Here is a 13619-nt window from a genome sequence, read left to right on the forward strand (position 1 = left end):
GTCATTTTCTGCAATGTATAGCAGCCATATCGCGGTAGCAACTGCCTGGCTCCTGCTGTGTGTCACTGCCAATGCCCACTGCACTCGCGGTAGTGATATACACATTGTGAAATGGCTCTTGGCATGCTCCGCCACCCACATCACAGTCACTTCCTGCAATGTATAGCAGCCATATCTCAGTAGCGAGCGCCTGGCTCCTGCGGTGTGCCACCGCCAATGCCCACTGCACTTGTGGTAGTGATATACACATTGTGAAATGGCAGTTGACATGCTCCGCCACACAAATCACGGTAATTTCCTCCAATTTATAGCAGCCATATCGCGGTAGCGACCGCCTGGCCCCTGCGGTGTGTCACCGCCAATGCCCATGCCCTTGCAGCCAATGGGAACCACAATCGCGGAAGCCTAATGTATTTTTGAAAATTGCAGTAGGCGTGCAAATATTGGTCCATGCATAAAAGTTAGGTGGTAAAGTCTACTAATACCCAGTGAAATTAAGCATTATATATATTAATTTCAGATTATAGATGAACACGCTCCTGAGGTTTTTAAAGTTTTAAATGTTGTACAGCCCATGAATGATTGATGGGGGGCTAGAAATATAGCACCAGGTATTGACCAATAAAGTAAGTCTTGCCCTAGAGTTGGACTATTCATGGGCCATACATAAATCAGTTTGTTTAGTAATGAAGGCTTTATTTCCACTAGACCAGGGGTCTCCAACCTTTTCTGTATCGAGAGCTACTTCTGCTCAAGGAAAGTCCTGCTGAGCTACTAGCATATTTTATCACTGTAAAATAGTGGCAACATGTGTTAACATTAAACTATGACCACTCTAAGCAGGATTATCAGAAGTGACCACCCAAGCATTCCAGACAAGGTTACCAGCAGAAGTAGCAGGAAAACATTTCTCAATATTAAATGCCATCACCTCACTACTGAAGCTACATTCAAATTATCAAATGCTCTGTGGCACAAATTACATAACCAGAGCAGTAAGTCTTCCCAACTCAGCTTGAATTATCTTTCGGCTATCAACTTTAAATGTGTTTTAGAACTAAAATATGTTGTCTTTGTCAGCATATCAGTTTTTCAAAATACACATATTTGTTCTATCAAATACCACTTTCCATTTTGGGCAAACAAACTCAGTTCAGAATAAAAACCTTTTCTGAAAAAACATTTACCTTTAAAATATCCGTTTTCATTTTTAGAAAACACTCAATCCACAAATATCAGTACTATCATGTAAAAATGCTTCGTGCAGACAGATTTTTCTTAAAGTGCCCAGGTATTACAATCATAGGTAATGGATGTTCACCATAGCACCAAGGATGCCTTTGTTATGTGAATAATGCCCACCTTTATACCAGAGCCAGCGTACCAAGGCTGGACGCCATATCATCCTGGATGCCCAACGTATATCAGTTATGGCCATTAATATGCGAAGGACAGTCATCATTCTGTCAGGGGTGGCTCAAAGTGGGCCAGTCATGCTCTTAATATGTCAATAATGGCAGCAGGTATGGGAAAACTATACTAAAAAATACCTGTAATAGTCAAAGATGAGAATTATTACACCATGGGCATTATTATGACATGAACAGACACAATTTCACCAAAGATAAAAACCCATATGATGCGGACCAGCATACACATTTGACGGTCCTTGACTCTAGGTGTAGCTTCCAGGAAACAACACTGTTAATTAGAGAGGGACACCATGTCAGACAGGCAGAAACATAAATGAATGCGGATGAAGCTCTTACTTTTTCTTTGCTCTGGATCCATATCCTGCTCCTCTTAGCTCTTGGGTTAATCATGCTCCTAACCAATTTTAACTCTGGCTCCCACAGTCCCAAACTTTGGTGGGTCAGCAATGATTACTATTGTCACTCTTTGATAGTGCATTGCTCACATATGTGCTGAAACTGATGGAGTAGGACGTATAACATGTCCAATCTCCTTGTGATTTGGAGTTAGAGGGGATATAGAAGGTCATGTGGCAGACCCCGTAACCCAACTCAGATTGTGTGTTACTATAAGGCTCTGCTATTGTTTTGGTTGGCTTTCACCCCAAGTGTTTTTAGATGGGAGGTGCTGCCTTCTTTAATATGCACAGAGTCTCTGAGATTGCCTTGGCTTGTCTTGAACTCTGAGAGCTACCTGAAGGGTGCTGGCGAGCTACCAGTAGCTCACGAGCTACTTGTTGGAGACCCCTGCACTAGACACTATAGAATACCACTCACATCAGAAGAGAAAAGACATTGTGACATAATCTGCCAGAGCTGTCAATTAGTTTGGGGCCCTGTACTGGGCCACATGAAAAGGCTGTTAATCTAACACAGGTATTTACAATTTTTCATTTTACATATTTGGGGTATGATTTCTAAAAACGGCAGTGTCCATATAATGAAGAGCTTATTTTACAAATTGAAATGGTATACTGAAATTGGATAGTGTTTCTAAACAGATGGACATGGCTATTTGAATGTGATGCTGGAAATGCTCTGAGTTTGTGTTTTTGTAAAGAATTGTAAAAAATAATATATCAAGCACTGGATAATAATACGTAGTTCTCTGTTTTTTAGAATCATTTTATGATTTACATTCTTGTCCTGAAGAAGGTGCTGAAAATGTGTTTTATTGTTTAATGAAACGCTGTATCAACTGTTTTTTGGTTCAAATATGTAATTATGTATGATTATGTATTAGAAAAATAGGTGTGATTTTAAATTTCCTCTACTTTTCTGATTATTTATGTACATGAATTAATGTTATTAAAAAAATACAAGAGAATACATACCAATTCTGTTGGCAGATTATATTTTGTGTGTATAAGAATAGTATAAAGATATTTGTCTATACTTTATATCATTAAATTGCCAGCACGTCTATTATCTTTATAAACACAGTGCCCAATTTTAGTTTTAATATATGGAAAAGGGAAATTCATTTTTTGTTTTAGTCATACCGTGGAGCCCTGGGCATCGCGCTGCTACTTCTACATTCCACGCCGGGTCTCTTCTTGCCATGCACGTCTTGTTTCCTGGTTTTCTTGGCAGTGGTTGGCCTATCCCTCAGGCATGTGCATCACTCGGCACAAGTTGAGAAGAGTCTGAGGTGCACGTGCAAAGTTTTGAGTCTCTAGGAAATTTCAAGTGTATCGGAGCAATAATTGCAAGTAAGAATTTGGTGATGGTCACACCTTTAATATTAAGGCTTATCACTCTACCTTTCTCCTGAAGGTTTTTGGTGATAGGCACACAGTATGCATTTAATGCTTACATGTCACAAATCTTTGCCCTGTGAAGATTTCGGTACCAGGAACACCTTCTATGTTATCTGCTTGTCATGAACTTAACCACAAATGTGCTACAACTGTGGCAGGTATACCATTTGAGGTACTGCTTAATGTTAGAATGCAAACTGTATTTTATTATAAATTACTGCATTATTTTTATGCATATGATCCAGTTTATCCTTGTTCTAAGCTTTTAGTGTATATTTAAAGAAAAAAAGTAACACAACTATGTGCTTATTTTATTAATATATATTTTTTTATTTATTTGAGTTTTATATAGCGCTGGCTGGACCCGGACGTATCAGAGCGCTTTACATAAGGTTCCACAAAATTACAAAATTACAACATTTACAAGGTACATCCGTTACAAGAAACAAATTCAAGAGAGTCGGAAGATGAAATAAATGGAGCTTAAGGTTAGGTGAGGTAAGGTGTAATAATAAAACATGATTTTAGCCCCATTTAAGTCAATTGTGTTTGTACTGGCTTCTCAATGGTGTAATGAAGTGATGAATTGAGGCCAGGGCCTATACGACACATAGGGTGCGCTGCCCTGTCTATGCCATGGCACAGTTTTAACCTGGTGCATGCCCGGGCGCAAACTGGAACAGTGCATTCTATTAGACTGCAATTGCTGTTCCCATAGCAGACATTAACTCATGCCTCCACTAGGAATAACACATTAGAGAAAGGTGGACAGACTTGAAAGTGTTAGTGTCATACTCAAATGATTCCTTGTGACTTTGAATATAAATGTGAAGAGCACAAGCGGTCTGAACATTCACAGGATCCTATTTCTCAGTGGGAAAGCATTTTCAAAGTAAAGCCGTGTAATTTTTTGCTAGGGCTTTTTTCTTGTGCAATTTCTTCCCACATTTGTTTCATCTCTGTTTTTTCTGATTTTGTTATGTACGATATAACATAACGTGCAACAGAAATGGAGTTATCTGCAACATACTGGATGTCCATGTTGGCATTCCACATTTTTAAAATGACTGGATTGTAGTCATTGATATACTTTGACCCTATATCATTATTTTTAAGTTGTAGGCATTCTTTGGAGATTTATTGTGTGCCTTACAGAAGAAAAAAAAGAATTTACTCTTCCTTTAGAAATGACTTGACAAGGAAAACCAAACCGACATTTGGTGTAAAATTTTCCTTTAGACTTGTCTTTTCTTCTGTAATATTTTCCACAACGATGACTTTAGAAACGTAAAACTTGCTGTCTCAAGCTTCTGTCTCCTTCTTCTATTGGAATCTCACATGTCACATACTGTTCAATGAAAGACAATACTATTTCATCAGAATCATTTCCAAATTTAGGTGCATCCTTGATCCATACTAGTATATGAATATGAGGTGCACCTCTTCCTTGATACTACTTTCTCCAAAAGAAATCGGTAACTTCTCCAAGAGGTGGATTCTTTTTATTGCAGATAAAAGACATCATAGCTTGAAACCTATGATTAAATATCCGCACACATTTACAGGATCCAGTGAACACAGTTTACCAGGAGTTTTTATTTCAACATTTTTTATATTGGAATCCGCTTCTCTCCGAAACTCAAGCATATCTTCCCATGAATACTCTGCACAGCTAAGTGTGACAAACCATGTTGGTGTACCTAAGTTCCATAACATGCACTTGAGTTCTCCATGACGATGATACCAATACTCATTTGTTACACGTTGACATGCCGTCAAATTGATTAACCGTGCTTCTAAATTTTCATCTGTTTCTTGAACTTTCTCCACAAATTCTTTTGCAGAAAGATTGATGAACTCGGTTTTAAGTATGTGGTTCACTGCATACGACAGAGAAGACAGATCTCTTTCAAACAAAAGGTGAAATACGTATGGAATGCACTGTCGAAATCTTGGATCTCCAGAATACAATCTTGTTGAGCGATATTCTGAAGCTGGAATTCGTACAGGTCGGACTTTATACTGTCCACCTTCTCCAGTAGGAAACAGCTGTGGAAAACAACAAGCTTCCAAGCTTTTCTCCCATTCACTCATTGGAGTTCCCTGTACTTTTTTCATTTGAAATAACTCAATGCTGCTTCCTATTACTTCTTTTGAATGCAAAGGACATATTGTGTAATGTTCATAAATCTCTTCAGTCCTTGACTTGTCCACTTTCTCTATTTGACCACGTGAAATTTCAGATTCATCTTCTAAACTTATTACCTGTTCATCCACATTTACATTTTTGTTATAAATATTGTTCTCTATAAGATATAAGGTAGCCATTTCAACTTCATTAACATCCACAAATTCTTGCCATATTTTCCGACTCTGTTTACGCCATTTATTAAAAAAAACTACTGACTCATTTTCCTCTTTCTCTCCAGCAATAGTTTCAATATTTTTCTTAAAATCCAAAGGTAAGTACACCACTCTTCCTTTCAGCCCTCTTTGCAAGTCTGTTGGTGGCAGTTTACCTGATTTAGGCTCCATCCGAATTATAGTTTGAAAAGGATGAACAGTTTGAATTAGAACAGACTCATATGTATTCAATTTGGCCTGTTCCACCGGAATAGCTACTGATTCTAAGTTATTATGTACTGCTCTAGCAGGCATTTTGTTCTCTTCTAATTTGTTGTAACAATAGTTACATATACATTGATCACTACCTAACTCAAATCAACCTTCCACAAACAAGTAAGTTGCAAATTCTTCCCATTTACCATTGTTCTCCTTTTCACTTTTCAAATTCAAATCAACATTCCTACTTTGACTTTTATAATGAGTTTGTCAACAACAAACACAAACATAGTTTGGTATTTCAGAGCACACAACATTAAACTTTCCAATTCCTTCTTCAAACTGATCAGTACTAATCTTTTTCCCATCTCCTCCAACATCTGTAATTGTCAAACTTTCACTTTCTATGGACTGCTCTTCTGAACCAAAATATTGCATTTCAATATCATCACACTTTTACCATCTGATAAAGAACCATATAAAAAGCCAAGTATTCAGTTCACTTAAACCTAATGCAGGACTTTTTACGTACTACAGTTTCCTTACAAACTTCTGCATTTCTGAATGGTGTACTGCTAACATCCTCAAGTGATAAAAAACACTTTTACAAACTTTTCTTCAAAGACAAGCCAGAGAATGCCCATATTTTTCAGTATATGTTCCTACATTACATGGAACTAGTCCTTGTAACAACTTAATCTTCTGTTTAAAACTTTTCTGTGTATATTCCCGTAGCAAATTTCACATTATATCAATAGATTCCTATTGGATACTACAAATACTACTACAACCCCACTTATAGACAGGAGCTTGTGGACGTTTCCCTTGCACTTCTTCAGCTATTAACTCTTCTGCACTTTTACCAACCATTTCCTCCTTTGAAGAGGACAACCATCTTGAACTTCGTAGCAACGACCTCCAGTATCAACTGCAAATGGTAAACTATTTTCCTGGAAGTAATGTTCCTCATTAAAAAAGGCTCACTAGTAGAAGTTAGTTTCCAATGTCCACTAAAGATTTTGCAAAAGTTGGATCTGTTCACAAGTCTCTTTTTTCTACTTTTGTCTTTCAACACTTTGACTATTTTATCCAACAGTTTGATTCAGAATGAACAAATTCTGTTTTAAATTGAAAGCAGTATCCACTATACTTTCAATGCACTGCTTCTCTTTGAATTGCAACACTTAACTTTTATATTTGCAGCATGTTTTCATTAAATTCTGAATCACTCTAGATCGAAAAAGTCTCTGACGAATTTCTTGAAATTGCTTTTATCTCTGAGTAACAGATACTGTTTCTTTATCATGTTTCCTTTTCCTGGTATTTGAAATTGAAGTCTGCTTCAGCTTACTTGAAAAATTCTTCTTTTTGCTTTCTGTGATTTTTTTCATTAAATGTTCATAATATTTTTTTCACAAATTGTCTAGTACTTTTACTAGAACAAATTGTTTCTGTACTACTTGCATTTTTCTGTAATTGAAGATCTTTCCTTTTGGCCAAATATATAATTTTCACTTCTCTAGGCATTTCCAAATTTTAGTCCAAATGAAACAATTTTCTGAAAAACAAAAAATAAATGAAATTATTTTTTACATCTGTATACTATGGTAAAATAATAACATACAATTACAAAACTTCTATTAACGACTTCCAGACCCAGTGCTGCAACGTGATGGAGCACAACAGGGGAGCAATAGGATGACAAGTACAGCTATAGAACATACAGCAATTATTTATTTAATTATTTACATACACCTTTACAATTTATATGTAACTGTACTACCTCATACTTTTTACCTCTCCACCGCACCCCACCACCCCACAGCACTCTATCTGCAACCCACCGCAGACAACTTTATAGATAGTAGTTTTAAAAAATTGTAATCTATTACTTAGGATGATATTATCAACCAAACGGCACACACAAAAATTACCATTATTAGCCTAACAATTGTATCTACAACTTCGCAAACATAACACTGCACCCAGGGCTTTAATTGGGGGGGGGGGGGTTGGTGTCTGTGGGTTCTGAGCAGCAGCACTTTATTTTTGGGGGCCTCGAAACGTGTCTTTATGAGGCTCTATTTTTGAGCCTCGTAAAGGTAGTTCATTTATTTTCTATTGCACTGCAGTGAGACTGTGAGAGCATGCACATTGCTCACAACTGAGAAGTGCATACATCATTACAGGTGAGTCACATTGTAGGAAAAGGGAAATCCTTTAAAGAGAGACATTTTCTCTCAGGATTTCCCTACTCTTTTTGCAACGATGGAGCAAAATCATCGTGGAGTGATTAGCAGCTTGACCACCAGGCACGTAAAGCCCATTGCCCCGGTCTCTGTGAGACAGCTTCCCGGACACACACACAGAGTCACACCCAAGTACTTCACAGGTCTTCAAAAGACAATTTTTTTGTAAATGAGACTCCTTTCTTTTTCACCCCTTTTTACAGCCCCTACATCCCCACTCTGCCTATTCCTGAAAGAGTTAGGCTCCCCCAAAATTTCGCTCTGGTTGCGCCTCTGCAGACGACCACAAGCAGGCAACTCCAGCACGACCCTGCACTGACCTTACACAGTGTCTTGTTTTAGTGCTACGAAAACACACACTTTGCCTGGTTCACTTAGTTCTCACACCCCCTCTTTACTATGAAGATAACATCTTTGCATTTCCTTTTATAGTCCTACACTGTGCTTCACATGGAAATATAGAACTGCAGGTTCTCACCACCCCAAATTAGCTCTCTGGTATACTCTTTCAAATGTAAAATGGACAGGTATTCAGTATCTGTGAGTCACAGCCACTTTAAAGCAGTGTTCCTATATACAACTGAACAAAACGTTATGTTTCTAAATTAACTTCTTACACTGAAAAACTCCTTTAAATTTCTTTCACTAAATCAACCTTTGTTTAAAACACCACCAGAGAAGGGTGGTGAACTATGCTCCACAAAGAGCAACTCAAAGCTTTGTTGTTCTTTATAAAAAAACATCTGCCTGTTAATGCTTATTGCCAGCCTTTTCGACCCCTTAAGAGGCTGGGTGAAGTATAATATGCCGTATTTAGGAACGGGGGCGGAGGGTGCACGGAAATAAGGACGGATAGTTGAATAAAGGGCGAGTGGATGCATGGCCAGATGGATGAATGGATAGGTAGATGATGGATGGATGTCTCAATGTATGGATGGAAGGATAAATGAATGCATGGACCAGTACTTAGGATAAACGGGTGGGCTGATAGATGCTTAAGATTGGTTCTTGGACAAATGTATTTATGTATATATAGGCGTATGGCTGCATGGCTGGCACAGTGTTTACAATAGGCGAGTGGGCTGATAGATGCGTAAGATAAGTACAGGAACAGATGTATGCATGTATATAAGTAGGAATGTATGCATCAATTAAAAGATTGTTGGATGGTGCAGTGCTTAGGATGGATGGATGCTGGGCTTTAATGGAGTCGGGTCTGACGACCGGCAGTAATTTCAGGGAGCCTCCAAACGGGTCTCTATCGGGCTCTATTTTCGGCCCTCGCAAAGATAGTCAATTTTTTATATTTTTTATTTCACTCCAGTGACAGCATGCACATCGATGTACGCATGCTCATTTTTCTCACTACTGACAACTGGAGACATCATGCTAGGTGAGCCAAGAATTTTTTTTCCAAACGTAGGATAATTGGAGACAATTTTCTAAAGCACACAATGCTACTTATCTTGATTTAGACCACGCCCCAACTTGCATAGCTCACACCCCTTTAAGAGGTTTGCCCCCCTTTTAGAGCACCAGCAGTTTTCTTTCCCACTTAAAACCCTGACTACACCATAGTAACAAAGAAATAGTCTAAGCTTCCATTGAAATCTACAATGGCACCAAGTTTCATAATTTGCGAACAACGTGCCAACCTTCTACCACAGTGCAAGAGTGTCTATCAGCACGAAGATTTGTTATCCACAGAAATGTTGTGTGATTTTTGTAGCTGTCTGCTGGAACACTCATCACCAAAAGGTATTAAAACATGGCAATTTGCCAGCAAAACATATACCATACCATAAAGCGATTCATAAATGGGCCCACTGCCACTACACCACCCTCTTCCCATCCTCCCTTAACCTTACAAAATAAAAAAAAGAACAAGCCTAGTAGAGCCACTATAGCAATACAGGAACTTAATTTCAACAACTGTCTGCCAGAACGCTCATCAGCAAAGCGTATTAAAACATGCAAATTTGCTGGTAAAACATATACCATGCCATAGGGTGCTTTATAAGTGATCCCAGTGGTACTACATCACCTTTAGTAGCTTGACATCTGCACGTTACTAAATTCTGTGTTTCAATCACCAACATACCCACCTCCCCCACACCCACCCCCACCCTTGCTTAACCATACGAAATCAAACAGAAACCCCCACAATTCCTAGTAGTGCCACTACACCCATACACAGGCTAAATTTTAACAGGTGTCTGCCGGAACACTTATCAGCAAAAAGTATTCAAACATGCAAATTGGTGGGTAAAACACAAACCATCCCATAGCACGGTTTATAAATGGGCCTAGTGGAACTACACCACCTTTACTAGCTAGCCATCTATATGTTACTAAAGTCGTTTAAACACTCTGTAGAGTGTATAGCAGGGGATGGGGAGAGTAAACAAAGTTGTAATTCCCAAACTTCTGATATACCTTCCCTTTACTGTATCTATAATAAAAACATTAAGTGGAAAGAAAAAATGTATGAGTGTCTCAAAAGGAATAGTGAAGCTGAGCACCGGTAAAACCCGGACCACTTCAACACCTACGTATATCCAGCACAGGGACACACCCTGACAAATAGTATCACTTATAATCACATGTACTTTACTAATGTCAAGAAAGTCATACAGAAAATATACAGCACATTTTCATTTAGTTTTTATCTCACATATTTATAAAACATCTCTTCTAAAGAAGCACTCCCCAACCACTTCTATTGCATAAGAACACACAATCATTAATACGATTGCTACCATATATTTTAGTATATCTACCTTTGTATTATTCACTAGTCAGAAACTACTAAGACTATTAACTATACCCAAATGCAAACCAGAAACCATGTTCATATTATATCTCAACCTATGATCAAATGATTCAAACTATGCGTACATATAAAAGGAACGTATCACTTTTACTATCTCCATCTCCTCTCCATGTAATCTTCAAACACTATAGACGGCCTCACAGTACAACAACCTACCTCGACTTACATTCAAATCTACCTCTCAGTGTCAAAAATGGGACCACAACCTGCCCACATAACTTTTCTGGGTTTCGTTTTATCGCTTTTAACTTAATAACCTTAATACCACATACATCTCCTACCCCCACCCCACTATATCCACAAAAAGTATAATTTGCAAATATGGGACATTTTGTTTATCTCGCCCAAATACATTAGAAAACCCAAATAAACGCTGTACTCATTTTCAAAATCATACAGTCCTTTAAAGATGACAAACTACACTTCTTCTTTGTGAAAAATTCCTAAACACTTTATTTAACAACAGGTCAAACTTTATGCATATTTTATAACCAATATAAAACACCACACTTTACTAACACTGTATTATTTTGAAATAAAAAATACTTTCAAACATAAAAACATCACCTCAAATACTTAATCACTACTGCAGAACACATAACACACCTTGTTCATTTCTACATCACCTTTGTAGTTGGTATGCAGATTGCAAAAATGACACATGTATGGAATTCTTTCTTTTTCACACACTACATGTAAAGCACCGCTTTCATCAAGAATGGAACCAGTAATGGCACAATTTCTCTGTCGCTCCACACATAAATACAATTAAAGAACAAATCAGAATACTTCATTCCTTCAACGACATTCCAAAATCTCCATTGGTTAATTTTGAATTTTCCATGCGAAAAGCTACTTAATATTCCACGCCACATACAGGTCAGAAGTTCAACTTATTTTATCATCACACCTTCTGGAACATTCTACGACACCTGCAGGTTAAAAGTTCATGAATTTTTTTTAAGCTAACGAAATAGTTTTGCAACATTTTATCAAACATTTAACGGCACATGCATGTTAAAAGTTCACAATAGGGGTCAGTAGTTCATCAGCTTTATCACTGCACCATCAGGATTCAAGCAAGCCGGGCCGAAGACGGCTGTAATGCTAGAAACTGGTGGTACCAATAGGGAGGGTTTTAAGTATACGGGTACTGCAGGCGCCCTAGCACAGTAAACGTGAGTAAATCTGGTATGATGATAGTGGTGCTAGCGGGGAGGGGAGACCCTTAAAAAAACCCTCAAATAAAGTGCAATAAATTACACTTAAGTGACATAAATCTACAATCCCGCGCACTATATGTACAAAAAATCCGTGGTCACCCGTTTTATCGTTATGTGCACCGTAAATTATATAGCTCAATCCAGAGCGCGAGGGCGATTCGGCCATAGGACCCCGTAATACACGCACCCGTGTTTACGCTGTTTGGTGATTTGGAAACTATTTACTCTTTCATATACACGGAACAGATTTCTAACCTCTGGATTGAGCTATATAATTTACGGTGCACATAACGATAAAACGGATTTTTTGTACATATACTTCAAAGGTACCCTTCTGGGTTGGAATTATCACAGGAATTGGGCCTATGGATTAACATCACAGCTATTAAGCCCTGAAGAGTTGGGGTGCCTGCGCATGTGCAGCCCCACAACGAAACACGTGTCGGCTGGCTGTATTCAAATGTTCCATCTGCTGATCTTAATAAAAGGAGAGACACAGGAATCTCCAATAATAACGACGCTGGACAAGACTTTCTTTTGTTGTACTTGAATCAACTTGATCATTTATATTGTGATTTCTTTTGAGTGCGCGGGATTGTAGATTTATGCCAGAAACTGGTCCCCGGACGCTTGTTTCCTTTCCAGTAAAGAATTGGCTTGGTAGTTTGGTCTGCCCTGTTCCCATGATGCACTGGGCCAGGGACAGACTAATTTGCATGTAGCCAGGTTCTGAGCTGGATGGTGCAGTGAGCTAAAAAAGCGGTGATGGATCAAGCCCTGATCTTTTGACTGGGTAGGAGTGTTCTGCTTAATTCAGATACTCTGTCCATCACCCCCCCCCCTTTTGAATCATTTTATCCCCAACTCCAGCAGCACCTCAGCTTACGCCCCCAGCACCATCACACCCGTAGGAGTCAGTGCTTTCCACTTTACAAATACCGAATTCATTTGATACACGCAAATTTACCTTCGCACTCCCTATATAACACCCCCTAAGCACCATACACAAGTTACAATGTTCGAAACAAAAGTTCCTCCGAGTAGGTATAACGACATGCTGACACTTCTTGGACAGATGTTTCCCAGCAGCCAGAGCACATGACTTCACAGCATATGACACACAGTTTGGGCTCACTCTTTCATCCCAGAGGCCAGCAGCAGCTTAGCTTAGCAGCATGAGACTTCAGACAGTACCACACATATTTTCCGTACCCCAGGACTTTCAGACAAGTAGGGGTCAGTAGTTCATCGTAGTAGGAATAAACACATGCTGACACTACTTCCACAGGTGTAGTGCAGCGGCCACGGCACATGACTTCACAGCATAAGACACACAATTTGGGCTCACGCTTTAATCCCCGAGTCCCGCACCAGCTCACCTTACCAGCATCAGACTCTACGCAATACCTCACTAAATTTCCGTAGCCCAGCACTTTCACACCAGTAGGGGTGAATACTTTGCTTCACACCCCCTCAATAGCACACCCTAAACCCCCCACAGAAGTTACAGTGCTCCTTCC

General features: G+C 38.8%; 1 protein-coding gene across 4 annotated transcripts in view; it reads left to right on the forward strand.

Moving 5' to 3' along the window:
* The first annotated feature begins 3065 nt into the window (after positions 1 to 3065).
* LOC144768057 (epidermal differentiation-specific protein) overlaps positions 3066 to 13619 on the forward strand; it is a 187110-nt gene continuing 176556 nt past the window's right edge. The window contains exons 1-2 of one of the 4 annotated variants that reach the window (XM_078651430.1): positions 3066 to 3184; positions 3575 to 3730. The gene's annotated coding sequence lies outside the window, so the exon portion shown is untranslated. The remainder of the gene's footprint in view (positions 3185 to 3574; positions 3731 to 13619) is intronic. The other 3 variants (XM_078651432.1, XM_078651431.1, XM_078651433.1) reach the window with 3 other exon arrangements.

The sequence above is a fragment of the Lissotriton helveticus genome, chromosome 7 (genome assembly GCF_964261635.1).
Source record: "Lissotriton helveticus chromosome 7, aLisHel1.1, whole genome shotgun sequence".
NCBI classification, from domain to species: Eukaryota; Metazoa; Chordata; class Amphibia; order Caudata; family Salamandridae; genus Lissotriton; species Lissotriton helveticus.